The sequence below is a fragment of the Chlorocebus sabaeus genome, chromosome 11, assembly GCF_047675955.1.
Source record: "Chlorocebus sabaeus isolate Y175 chromosome 11, mChlSab1.0.hap1, whole genome shotgun sequence".
NCBI lineage: Eukaryota > Metazoa > Chordata > Mammalia > Primates > Cercopithecidae > Chlorocebus > Chlorocebus sabaeus.
The window spans coordinates 90,448,012-90,461,276 of NC_132914.1; the positions used below are offsets into that span (position 1 = coordinate 90,448,012).

The 13,265-nt window shown below is 42.4% G+C and overlaps 1 pseudogene; it reads right to left on the reverse strand.

Annotated features, from left to right (window-relative positions):
- LOC103239517 (uncharacterized) overlaps positions 1-13,265 on the reverse strand; it is a 34,604-nt pseudogene continuing 21,339 nt past the window's right edge.

Sequence of the window (13,265 nt, forward strand, 5' to 3'; positions counted from 1 at the left end):
CCAAAAATAACAATGCACTCTTTTCTTTTTTTCATCCAATAAGAAACCTTAACTTTATTTATGATAGAAGCAGTACAAATTTCAAACCAAGCTGCAGTCACTCATTTGAGACACCAAAAAAAGTTGCTTTCAGATGGTTACATTGTTAATTCCATAATAGCATTTACAATATTATTACTGTGTTCTTTAGGGCTCTGACTGCCTTTGCTCTCCACACATTCCCTTGAGACTTGACCAATTTATGTCCTTCACTTCTACACCTGTTTCATCAACTTTGTATTCTTCACTCTCCTTTTGTACTGTTGGAGTCTGTGTGTTTTCTTGAATGTCTGAGACAACTTCACCTTGAACTTTGAATTTCTCAGCAGCTGCTGCTTGTGCTGGCTGAGATAAATCTTCGATCTTGGCTTCCCCCAAAACTATGTAGGTATCTGAAGCAGGGCTCTTATAGACATCTGGTTTTGTGATGACAAAGAGGATATTCTTAGATTTCCGGATAGTAACTCTAGTAACCCCTGTAACCTGTTGAAGACAGGTTTGGACATAGCCTTCTGTGTCTTCTTTTCACTCCAACTCTGTTTTGCTTTACTGACTGGTTCTTCATCAATTTCAGCTGCTGCCGCCACAATGCACCCTTTATTATGGCTACACCAGTTAGGAAGAGCAGTTGGATGCAAATCACAGAGGTACAACAAGCAGCTAAAGAAAATCAATGGTTACTATCACACCTAAGAAAGTCTGAAGGTATGCAGTCCTCTGTCTTTTGTATCTGCCATCCTTAACCTCAGGACCCGAGAAGGAGGCTGGAGCCCTAGTCATAGCATCCATATCCCAGAAAAGAAAATGGGAAAAAAGACAAAAGGGGTAGGCCAGGCAAGGTGGCTCATGTCTGTAATCCCAGCACTTTGGGAGGCCGAGGTGGGTGGTTCGTTTGAGGCCAGGAGTTCGAGACCAGTCTGGCCAATATGGCAAAACCCCGTCTCTACTAAAAATACAAAAATTAGCCAGGTGTGGTGGCACACACCTGTAATCCCTGCTACTCAGGGGGTCAAGGCAGGAGAATCACTTGAACCCAGGAGGCAGAGCTTGCAGTGAGCCAAAATGGCGCCAGTGCACTCCGGTCCGGGTGACAGAATGAGACTTGGTCTCAACAACAACAGCAACAACAATAAAATGTTCGTTATTTACTGAAATTCTAATTTAAGTGTCCCTTATTTGATCTGGCAACCCTGACCACCCAACAACTCCTGGGATTTCATTAGCCACCCCTACTGCGAGGGAGGATGAAAAATGGAGCCTTTTAGCCAGGCACTTTCCCAGGCTGCAGTTATTCTACTGAGGAAGACATGGAGAGTGAATATTGGGTAAGGAGTCAACAGTCTTTGCAGGAGTGAGGGTGGTTCTGGGAAAAAGTAACAGAGCCACATCCACGCCCCATGACCTCTGTGAAGAATTTCTTGACTGCATCAGCCTCTTGTGGTCACTGTGACCTCTGAAAGCCTATGGCCTTTTTTTGTCTTAGTTCTATTAATAGATACAAAGTAAAGATATTGATTTTTAATTAACATGTAAGAACTGATGTATTCAGGTGGCTACTGTCTTCTTCAAAGGGTTAATCACACAATATTGCCATTCTTAAAAACACCTTTAGAACTCAGATCTGGTAGAAGCAGAAGTCTCCCTTTACAAGGCATACAGAAAGTTGCAGGTTGTAGGCAGGGCCAGGGATGTGTTGGAAATTTGCTGACTCTGAGTGCTTCAACAAATTGCATTCTATGTCAAACTCATGCCATTCCAAATAGAAAGACCAATTTCAAATGTCCTCGCTCATATGGGAAAGCTGAAAATTAAAACAACTGAACTCATGGAGATAGAGAGTAGAATGATGGTTACCAGAGGCTGGGAAGGGTAGCAGGGAGCAAGGGGAAAAATGGGAATGGTTAATGGCTGCAAAACTATAGTTAAATAAGATCTAGTATTTGACAGCACAACCGGGCGAAAACAGTCAACCATAATTTACTGTATATTTTTAAATTGCTAGACTGTATATGTGGCTTATACTTGTAATCCCAGCACTTTGGAAGGCTGAGGTAGGAGGATCACTTGAGCCCACGAGTTCGAGACCAGTTTTGGCACCATAGGGAGACCTCTTCTCTTGGAAACGTTCAAAAATTAGCCAGGCATGGTGGTGCATCACCCTCTTGTGGTCACTAGGGCCTCTGAAAGCCTATGTCCTTTTTTGTCTTAGTTCTATTAATAGAACTACATGGGAGGCTGAGGCCGGAGGATCACTTGAGCCCAGGAAGTCAAGGTTGCGGTGAGCCGTGATCTTGCCACTGCCCTCCAGCCTGGGCAACAGAGCAAGACTCTGTCTCTCAAAAACAAACAAAAATGAAACTAAAAGAGTAGAATTGGGATGTTCCTAACAAAAAGACATAAGTGCTTGAGGTGATGGACACCCCAATGACCATGATGTGATGACTATGCACCACATGCGTGTATCAGAACATCACAAGTACCTCCGCCATGAATACCTACACGTATTATGCCCCCATAATAATCAAAAATAAAAAATAAAAACTTACACCATTTCTCCCCAGAGCCTTCTCCTACCTTTGCAGGAATATAAGATTATCTTCCCGGATATCAACAGCTCTGGCCAGTGGGGACAAGACTGATGAGAAGCACTGGTTTACGAAACCGACCTTGGAAAGCTCATGGCCTCTCGTAACTCAGTCATCTGTGGCCTGATCAATATCACTAAAGCATAGTTTGTACTCTGTGGTATGTCCTAGAATAAAGGTATGGAACAATGGAGGAAAACAGGCCTGAATTAAAATGTTCTCCATGTTTCTCTCCAAAAATTCCAACTCGGAAGTCCCTTTTGCCTGATAGTGACTGCTTACAGTTCATACCCAATGTAAACTATACCTCCATGTGTTTTTCCCCTGGCTCTTAACTGGCTGAACTTGGGATGTTTTATCAGGGTCCGTCTGTACCTCTTATGACACCCAGTCACATCCAACCTATCCTCAGGTCCCTTCCCCAAATTAACTCTGTGGCCCACTGACTTCCAAAAGTAGGGTCAAAATTATTTTTCTACGATTAAGCCTTAATAACATCACTTATATGTTTCATCTTTTCCTGGAAGGCTACTGGGTAAAAACATTTTCATGCAGGTGCTGATAATAGTAAACACATTATATATCTTCAGCCTGGGGTTTAACCACATTCATTTCTGGGTTTGTCATATGCTCTCTCGCTATTTATACTGCTTTGGGTCAGCTACTTGATACTTAATAAAATTTGCCTCCAAGCTGTCCTGCAGGGAAAATGACCTATCTGGGGGGAATGCTGTTCCAACTCTATAACCTCTGACGATTACCCAATAGTCCTCCAAAAAGGTTGCAGGGCAGGAGCAAGGGAAGGTCCATGCCACTTCCTGGCATTTAATGGCAACAAGTGCTTTAGTGTAAGTATAATTATATCCCCTGCTTTCAGGAGGCCTTTCCAGCCAGCCTCTCGGACACGGGAGCAACCGTAGATGGCTTGAGCAATGTGGAAATTCGGCCTCTGCTCAAGGTCAGAACAAGCCGTTCGCCAGCGTTGATTTTACCAACCTTTCGGTTATTTTGGAAAGCCGAAAGAGAACGCAACAGAGGCAAGAATGGATCTATGGGATGGAAATAATGAGCCATTTATAACCCAAAATGAGACTGCCAGGAAAAACAAACACACAAAAAAGTACATTTTATCAGAGGCTTGGGCTGCCCAAGGCTATTGGGGTGCAAAGTACTGCGTGTTCAGCTGCCTGGGCCAAGAGCTACAGTAAGTCGGGCCCCCTGCAAAGCTCCCCTCCTGTCAGCCTCATCAAGCAGCCTTAGCCACCTGGTGGAGAGGAGCTTTAGTGTTTTTAAAGTGTGTGCTGGGTGGATGTTTCACATTTTTGGTAAAGATGTGGAGTCATGTTGCAACACTTAAGTGCTTCTGCGTAAAACTTGCGCAATTCTGACAGGTACTGGGTTCCTCGCATCAGTGGCATCCTCCGCTCACATACAGCTTATGTAATGTGTGATCAGGCCCCCCAGGTTTCTCCCTGTAGCCTTTCAAAAAATTTCAGGCTCTGAACTTGGCCCTGGTTTCCGGCAGTTCTTTGCTCCAAAGGTGCATGGAATGGCTCAGCTGTCAGCACCTGCTGGTGAGATACAGAAAAGTGCCACGGGTTGATCTTTCTCTGGCATCAGCACAAAGGAGGCTGGCAATGGTCCCCAGATGGCCTTGGCCTGCCCTGAGGCACCCTATAGGGAAGGAGAGTGAGGCCGGTTCATCTAAGGAAGAGTAGGTCGGAGGATTGAGCCGGGGCTGCTACCAATAGGTAACAAACATGAAAAGGATTTCCCCAAAGCAAAACTTTCTAGCCAGAGCAGCAGCACAGTGAATGGTTTACTCACAGCTCCTTTGTCTGCTGATCGGAGATTTGGCACTGTGCTTGCCTCTTGGGCTTACCTGAGCAAAGTTATACAGTAGGTCAAGTGTTTGATGCCTTCTCACCTCCAGTCACTGTACTGGCACCCGCCTCCGTGCCTGGCTTCTGTTTCCATCCAGGCTTCCATCCACTCAACAAAGCTTTCAGGCACCTGCTCTATGCCAGGTGCTGTGCCAAGTGCTGTGCACCAGGCAGGGCTTTCTCAACACCTGGTGGCCCCCTGTGGTGCGCTGGGCCAGTCCTAACACGGGCCTTCTCTCCAGTGTCACTCTCAGCCCCACCATGTCCCAAAATTACCCTCCCTGCATTCATTTCCTATGACTCTTTTCCTTTCTTCAACCTTAGAGGTGGGACTATTTCTTTAGAATTTTTATCATAGAAATCCAACATATTTTATTTTTATAAAAGAATTGTTCTTGGTAGTCACAGATTTCTCCCTGTGGAATCTGAGTTTCTGCAGATTAAAAAGTGATGATGTGAGCTGAGCACTGCAGGTGGTGCCTGTAATCCCAGCTACTTGGGAAGCTGAGGCAGGAGGATCACTTGAGTCCAGGAGTTTGAGACCAGCCTGGGTAACACAGAGAGACCCCCATCTCTAAAACATTAATTAATTAATGCTAATTAATTAATTAATTTAAAATGGTGGCTCGAAGAAACAATGTCCTCCATGGAATGAACAAGGCATTAACTGAAAAATGTGAAACAGGAAGGAACAAGGGAGTAATACATTGTCTGAGCAGAATCTCTACAATTTCACCAGGTAGACAAGTTGCCCCTTTCATCTCTCCATTTATTGTTGGTAAGCTGTATGTGTAATGGTTAAGGAGACAAATTCTGGAGCTGGACTACCTGGGGGTTCAGATCCCAGCTCTGCAGGTTATAATCTAAGAAAGCTATTGATATTTGTTTCTTAATTTCTTCATACGAAAAGAGGGATGGTAGAAATATCTGAGCACATCTCACAGAGTGGCTTAGGGATTAACATAAATTAATATGTATGAAATTTTTATAACACTGGGATGCACAGTAAGCACTCTATAAATATTAACCTTGATTTTTCATGAAGGCAACTCTATGCTGTCTACTTTGCAATCAGATTCTCAAGGCAGTTACTGCATTCGAAAGACAGAAATTGTTATTTGGCCTGCAGTTTCCACATCTGCAAAGTAGGAAGAAATGACTGAATAAAGATGTGGGGGCGGAGGCTGCGTTCCGGTCTGTGATCTCCACTCGCTTCGCAGCCTTGGATAACTCACTCACTGTCTCTGCATCCTGGAGATTGCACTTGATCTGAATTTCCCAAACTCAGGTCATTCAAATAACACTTAGAGAATCTTTACCATAGTCCAGTCCACTCTCCTGTTCTCAGCTACTACCTTGATGTTTTCCTTTAGATAATCCTTAAATCAATTCACTTTCATATGTAGCCTCACGGGAAGCAGTAATATGCAAGAGTCTGATATGCTACAGATTTTTCTTTTTCCTTATTTATTTATTTATTTATTGTGATAGCGTCTTGCTATGTTGTCCAGGCTGGCCTTGAATCCCTGCCTGGACTCAAGCGATTCTCCCGAGTAGTTGGGACTACAGGTGTGTGCCACCACAGAGGGCATGATACGCTGTCGATTTTTCTAATGCATGTTAACATAAATGCCTAATGAAAGTTTTAAACATTTGTATAATACCCAAATCATCTTGCGTCCTATCAATGAGATGAGGACAACATTTCTGGAAACTCTGGATCAAATGTTCCCTCTGGATCCAGGCAACTCTAAAATCTATAATGTTATACCATGTTCATTCAGGTCGTTATTTAACTTACGATATGTTTCTTTATACCATTTGCCTCCTTGAGAGCTCAGACTGTGGCTTACACCTCTTTGGGCACGTAGCATGTAGAAAAGTGCTTGATAAATCTGTATTTAATGTGAAACAATAAGCACACCATACATACGTACAAATATATCCATCGCCTACTCACCCCTAGACCCCAGATCCACTGCCAAAACGCTAGTTTCTTTCTCTCCAGCTCAGTGTCACCGTGTTCCTCTAGTGGCTGTTCATAAATGAATTGAAGCATGTGGCGATCCAGGCCTTGTGTGGGCACTCGGGAAATGTCACCTTCCCTGACCCCCTTCCCTCTTCCTGTGCCTCTTTGTTCATGAGCTGCCGTTCGTTTGTCCGTGTGGAAAGTGGGCCCACTTCCCAAGCAGTTTAGAGCCCAGGCTCCTGGGTCAGAATCATTGTTGTCTTCAGTTTCAGCCCTAAAAGACGTTCCGTTGCCAGGTCCAGAAATGTCTAATCTAAGAAAAAAAGAAAGTATACTTCTAAAAGCTATTATTAAAGAGATCTTGAAAAACTGTCTGGTGATTTCTTAAAATCCATCAGCAAAAATGGAACACACACCCACAGCATCATGACACCATTGTGGGTTCACGGTCTGAGCAATTTCACAACCAACCAGCATTTACTAAGCACCTGTTTGACCCCTCTGTGTGTCCGTAACCTTGGGAGACACAGATCTGAATGAGGCTATCTATTAGACCATGAGACTAGAAGAGACTCAAAGACTGAACACCTTGAAAGCAAGGAATATGTCTCCATCTTTGCCTCCCCAAGGGCTCAGCAAAGCATCATGCATGTGGTAGCTATGCATTAAATATTTGATCCGTAAATGAACAAATGGATGAATGACACTGCTCCAACACTGAAGGAGCTTACAGTCTGTTTGAGAAGAAAGAAGCCATAGATAAACGATGGGTTAATTAACAATAAACTCCACATTACAAGAGATAACACTGGCTAATGAAAATGTCTAAATGAAGGGGGTGCTGTCGTTTACTTTCCCCCAAAACACCAAATGTTGATTCAGCCACAGGTCTCAAAAAAGAATATGTGTTATTCACTCTTCTGTACTTTCATTTTTCTGCACGTGAGTCCAACTTTAGAAGGAAATTGCTAGGTTGTTGTCATGTGACTGATTTTTAAAAATTAATTAATGTATTTATTTATTTTTGAGATGGAGTCTCGCTGTGTCACCCAGGCTGGAGCACAATGGCATAGTCTTGGCTCACTGCAACCTACACCTCCTGGGTTCAAGCAACTCTCCTGCCTCAGCTTCCCCAGTAGCTGGGATTACAAGCACGTGCCACCATGCCCAGCTAAGTTTTGTAATTTTAGTAGAGACAGGGTTTCACCATGTCGACCAGGGCTGGGCTCGAACTCCTGACCTCGTGATCCACCCGCCTGAGCCTCCCAAAGTGTTGGGATTACAGGCGTGAGCCACCGCGCCCAGCCCATGTGACTGATTTCTAAAGGCCACCAACCTTGTTGGCTCCTGGGAATGAGCAGGGTATTATTTAATGTAAATAAATCAGCAAGTGTTTATCCTTCCATGCATTCTTCAGTCATCCACAGGCAAAGAGAGAAGTGGCAATGATGACATTTTTAGAGCTATGAAGTTGGAATATACAAGAGAAGCTGAAAGCTTTCAATTAATGATTTCTTAGGCTTTAAGTCAGGGTGACCCTTCAACAAAAAAGGGCTTTAGCCACCACTTGCTGGGGAGAGGTGCTGGGCTTTCTACACAACTCTCTGGGACTCCAAATTGTCAGCATAAAAACAGCAGCCCAAATCAATGTTCTCTATTATTCATTAGTTACCGAAATACTTTTCCCAAATATGCACATAGCTGAAAGATACCTTCTTTCAAAACGTTTTAAACCATTTTTAGCCCATGAATCTTAGTCCATCTTTAAAGGGCACCCATTTTTTTTCAATCCACATATTTCAGTCGATTTCACTGGGCAGTGATACCATCACCAGCTAAACCCTAATTAATTGGGAAGAATGACATTTCCATTAAAATTCTTTTTGAAAAATGATTTATGCACCTGGCTGATAAAAATTTCAAACAGGGCAAAACAATATAGAGTGGAAAGCAAACTTCTATCGACCTCCGGAACACAGTCTCCCAATCTTCTTCACAGAAACATCCAGTGTTAAATTTCTTGGATATCCTTCTAGAAACAGTCTATGTATATATAAGTGCACACACACACACAAGAAGTCTTTTAAAAGGTTATGGAAAATGCATATTACGAAAAACTTACGCATGGATTTTCATTTTTCTTGCACCAAAATAAACTCATACTAACCTGTTACAACATGTCTGGACAGAATCTAGTTGAGGCAGTAAGAAGGATAAGACTTCAGTTTGAAAAGCGCCTCTGTCAGAGCAACATGAATTCTGCTAAAATTGAAGCAAGAACAAACTTCAAATCTAGGGTGAAGCTTGGATGGAAGAATAGTGAAATCATTGAAACTGCACAAAATGTGTATGGGGACACTGCCCCAAAGAAATCAACAGATTACATATGGCTAATTCATTTTAAGAAGAGATGACACAGTGTTTAAGATGAAGCCCACAGTAGCAGACCATTCCCATACATTTTCGAGGAAAAAGTTAGTATTGTTGGCTCACGACTATAATCTCAACACATTGGGAGGCCAAGATGGGAGGATCGCATGAGCCCGGGAGTTTGAAACCAACCTGGGCAACATAGTGAGACCCCCATCTCTACACAAAATTTAAAAATTAGCCAAGTGTGGTGGCACAGGCCTGTAGTCCCAGTTACGTGGGAGGCTGAGGTGGCAGGATCACCTGAGCCTTGGAGGTCAAGGCTGCAGTGAACCACTATTGTGCTACTACACTCCAACCCGGGCAACAGAACAAGACCCTGTCCCAAAAATAATAACAATAATAATAATATTGTTTGTGCCCCAATTACAGAGGACTGACAGTTAGGAGCATAAACCTAATTATAAACATAATCAGCATAAGCCTAATTATAGCCAACACCATAGACATCACAGGTGGTTCAGCTTACACAATTCTGAATGAAAAATTAAAGTTGAACAAACTTTTCACTGGAAAGGTGACAAAGTCACTGCACTCAGATCAGCTGCAGACAAGAGCAGAGCTTTCAGTGGAACTTTTAAAGAAGTGGGATCAAGATCCTGAAGCATTTCATTGAAGGATTGCAATAGGAGATGAAACACAGCATTACCAGTATCATCCTGAAGACAAAGCCCAGTCAGAGCAATGACTACCAAGAGGTGGAAGTTGTTCGGTCAAAGCAAAGGCAGACTGATCAAGAGCAAAGGTCAGGGTAACAATTTTTGGAGATTCTCAAAGCATTGCTGTTGACTTTCTGGAAGGCCAAAGAATGATAATATCTGCTTCTTATGAGGGTGTTTTGAGAAAGCCGAAACTTTAGCAGAAAAACTCCAAGGAAAGCTTCACCAGAGAGTCCCTCTCCACCGTGACGATACTCCTGTTCATTTGTCTCACCAAACGAGGACGATTTTGTGAGTTTCAGTGGGAAATCATTAGACATTCAACATACAATCCTGATTTGACTCCTTCTGACTTTTTTTTTTTTTTCTAATCTTAAGAAATCTTTAAAGGATACCCATTTTTCTTCAGTTAATAAGGTAAAAAAGATTACATTGATATGGTTAAATTCCCAGGACCCTCAGTTCTTTAGGGATGCACTAAATGGCTATCACTGCTTACGAAAGTGTCTTGAACTTGATGGAGCTTATGTTGAGAAATAAAGTTTATATTTTTATTTTTATCTTTTAATTTTTTCCATAAACTTTTTGAAGTCCCCTAATGCAGCAGTCACCAACCTTTTTGGCACCAGGGACCAGTTTCGTGGAACACCATTTTTCTACAGACAAGCGTGGGTGGAGGATGGTTTTGGGATGAAACTGTTCCATCTCAGATCATCAGGCATTAATTAGATTCTCATAAGGAGTACACAACCTGGATCCCTCACATGGGCAGTTCACAACAGGGTTCACACTCCTGTGAGAATCTAATGCCCACTGATCTGACAGGAGACAGAGCTCGTTCGCTTGCCTATTACCTTCTGCTGTACGGCCTGGTTCTTAATAGGCCATGGACCAGTAGCAGTCTGCTGCCTGGGGACTGGGGCCCCCTGCCCTAGAGTGTGTGTGTGTGTGTGTGTGTGTGTATGTGTGGTGTGTGTGTATTCCCCTCCCCTTCCTTACATATACTCTTACATTCTTCATTGAAACTTAACAGATATTGTGAAGTTTGCTGCAAATCTGCACAGCTGCACTATATTTCATAATATGACTGTCCCATAATTTGCCCAGCCTCTTCTGAATAGACATAATGGTGGTTTTCAGTTTTTTGCTTCCACAAACATACTTTTGCACATATGTATGAATAGGACTACAGAATCAATTCCTTAAAGTGGAATTACAGAATCAGAGGATATGTGAGTTTTCATTCTAATAGACATTGCCAAATGGTGACACTTAACTTTTGATGAGAACTGCCAAAAGTAAAGTATTTGTTCATGCCAGAAACACGAGTGAAGATAGCATTTTATTTTAAATTTTAATACCTCAGGCAAGCAAGTAGCATATTTATTCATGAAACTCATTTGTCCCGGTCTTGCCCACCTAAAACACATACACATTGTTATGAACCCATTCAAAACACACTTGTGACAACAGTTTACCCAATGAGGAACTTGCCAGAAGTTTCCTATCACCAAATTGTATGAGTATTTGTCGCAATGGAGTTAGCTTGCACGCTCTCTACTTTGCCCTGGCTGTGTTTACTACATTTCATGGCCCTGCTAGTAACACTGTCTTTTCTTTTGTAACCAAAGGTCAAGTTTGTGACCCTGCTCCACTCCCCACCTCCTCTGCCTTAGTTTCTTCTCACCTTAGTTTCCTCATAAAAGTAACCAGTCTTAAAGTGTCAGGGCAGGCACGTTATTGATGTATCAGCGAAGAGCCCCTGGGCGCAATGGAACTTGAATTTGATTTTCTATTACCTGTGAGGGTGAGTTAGTAAACAGACAGCCTTGTACTCTGTTCAGCGGCTTCCCTTGCTGCCTTTGTAATGGAAAAAGTAGAGACCCAGAACATTCTCCCGTTTCTCTAGTGTTTACTCAACACACACTCTGTGCTACCATCGCCATTTGTGGCTTCTTTCCTATTTGCTCTTGTAACATGAGAAACAGTGTGGAGGTTTTATGCTTGTTTTGTAACCAGCTATAACCATTTCCTTTTCTCTGCCTCTGACTATAAACACATTTCCTTCCTGGTAACCATTGAAAATCTATATCCGACCAGGTTGAAACCAAATGAAGTCATTTTGGTTCCATTGGTGACAACCAATTAAATATAATTCTGTTTACATTTAGAATGGGTTGTAAATTTAAGAAAATGACTTAAGCCCTACTTAAAATATTTTTTGGCTCATAAAACCATGAAATAATTTCTGTACTATGAGTAATGAAGAAGCTTCATATTTACATTTACCTTTAAATTGCTCTCAAAGAGCCAGAGACTGGACATAAAAAACAAACAAACAAAAGATTCAGACTCTGCAAGGAAGCTATTTCACTATCCCCATGCTGTGAGCTGGTTAAGCTCCTTAGCTCAGATAGTCCTATTTTCTTAGGGAGCAATGGAAAAAACAGATCTCCTACTTAAAAATAACAGTAAAAACAAGGAACAAACTGCACTATGTTGGTAAACCTCAAACTCACGTAAGTCAGTCACCTGCCCAAATGGGAGTTTAGAAGTTGGTGCTACTACTCTTAGTCCCACCATAAGAGGTCACCAGAAAACAGGATCCTGAGTTCTAGGAAAAGGGATAAGAATAGACAACAGGTGGGAGCCACCAAACTATTCCAGACCTGGTGACAGAAACCTTAAAAGAAAAGCTCCAAATACAATTAACTGACCAAACCCCTCCACACAGTGGAGAGGCTTCAAAATCAATAAAGACAACGCCCCACTTCTGGGCACTTACAACAAAGATGCAGATGTATCTTTGGCAATGGACTTTTCTTCACAAGCATGTATTAAGCACGTTTTATGTGTTGTATTTTCACTGGGTGTTGTACAAAAACTAAAAAGTCATCAACTCTGCCCCATAGTGGGTGGTCGTTAAATGTTGTAAAATAAATGAATCCGTGAACGTGTTCATGTGTGAATGAATAAATAAATAAAGCTTTTAATATGGTTATGGGAGAAAACACAGCTTTAATTTTCTGTTACTTGTTGGGGTGGTATGTACAGAACACAGTGGAGTGCGTGGCCAGTTCCACCCACGGTAGTGTGGCAAGACCTCAGACTTGAGGTGACAATTGATTGGGCGTTGGTCAGATGAAAGGAGGAGTTTAATGTAGACAAGTAAAAGACCACAGAATGAGCAAAAGCCTAAAGCAGAGATCAGCAAACTACAGCCTGTGGACCAAATCCCATCTGCTGCCTGTTTTTGTAAATAAAGTTTTATTTGAACAGAGCCGTGTTCATGCATTTATATTTTTTTCCATTGGAAATATATATATTTCCAATGCAATTATATTATATTGTAGTGCTTTCACACTACAATAGCAGCACCAAGTACTTGCAACAGAGATCACATGACCCAGGAAACCAAAAATATTAACTATCTGGCCTTTTACAAGTAAATGCCTGCTGCCCTCTGGCCTAGAGTTATGAAAGAACTGAATATTCAGGAACCTGTAGGGAAGTCCTAATAGTTGACACTTGTAGTCCAAAAAGGGGCTCAGTGAGAGAAGAGACAAAACGATGAACGGAGGCCAACCCTGAAGGTTCTTCTGTGCCATATTAAGAAATTCAGTTTTGCTGGACGGGCGCAGTGGCTCACGCCTGTAATCTCAGCACTTTGGGAGGCCGAGGCGGGCAGATCACGAGGTCA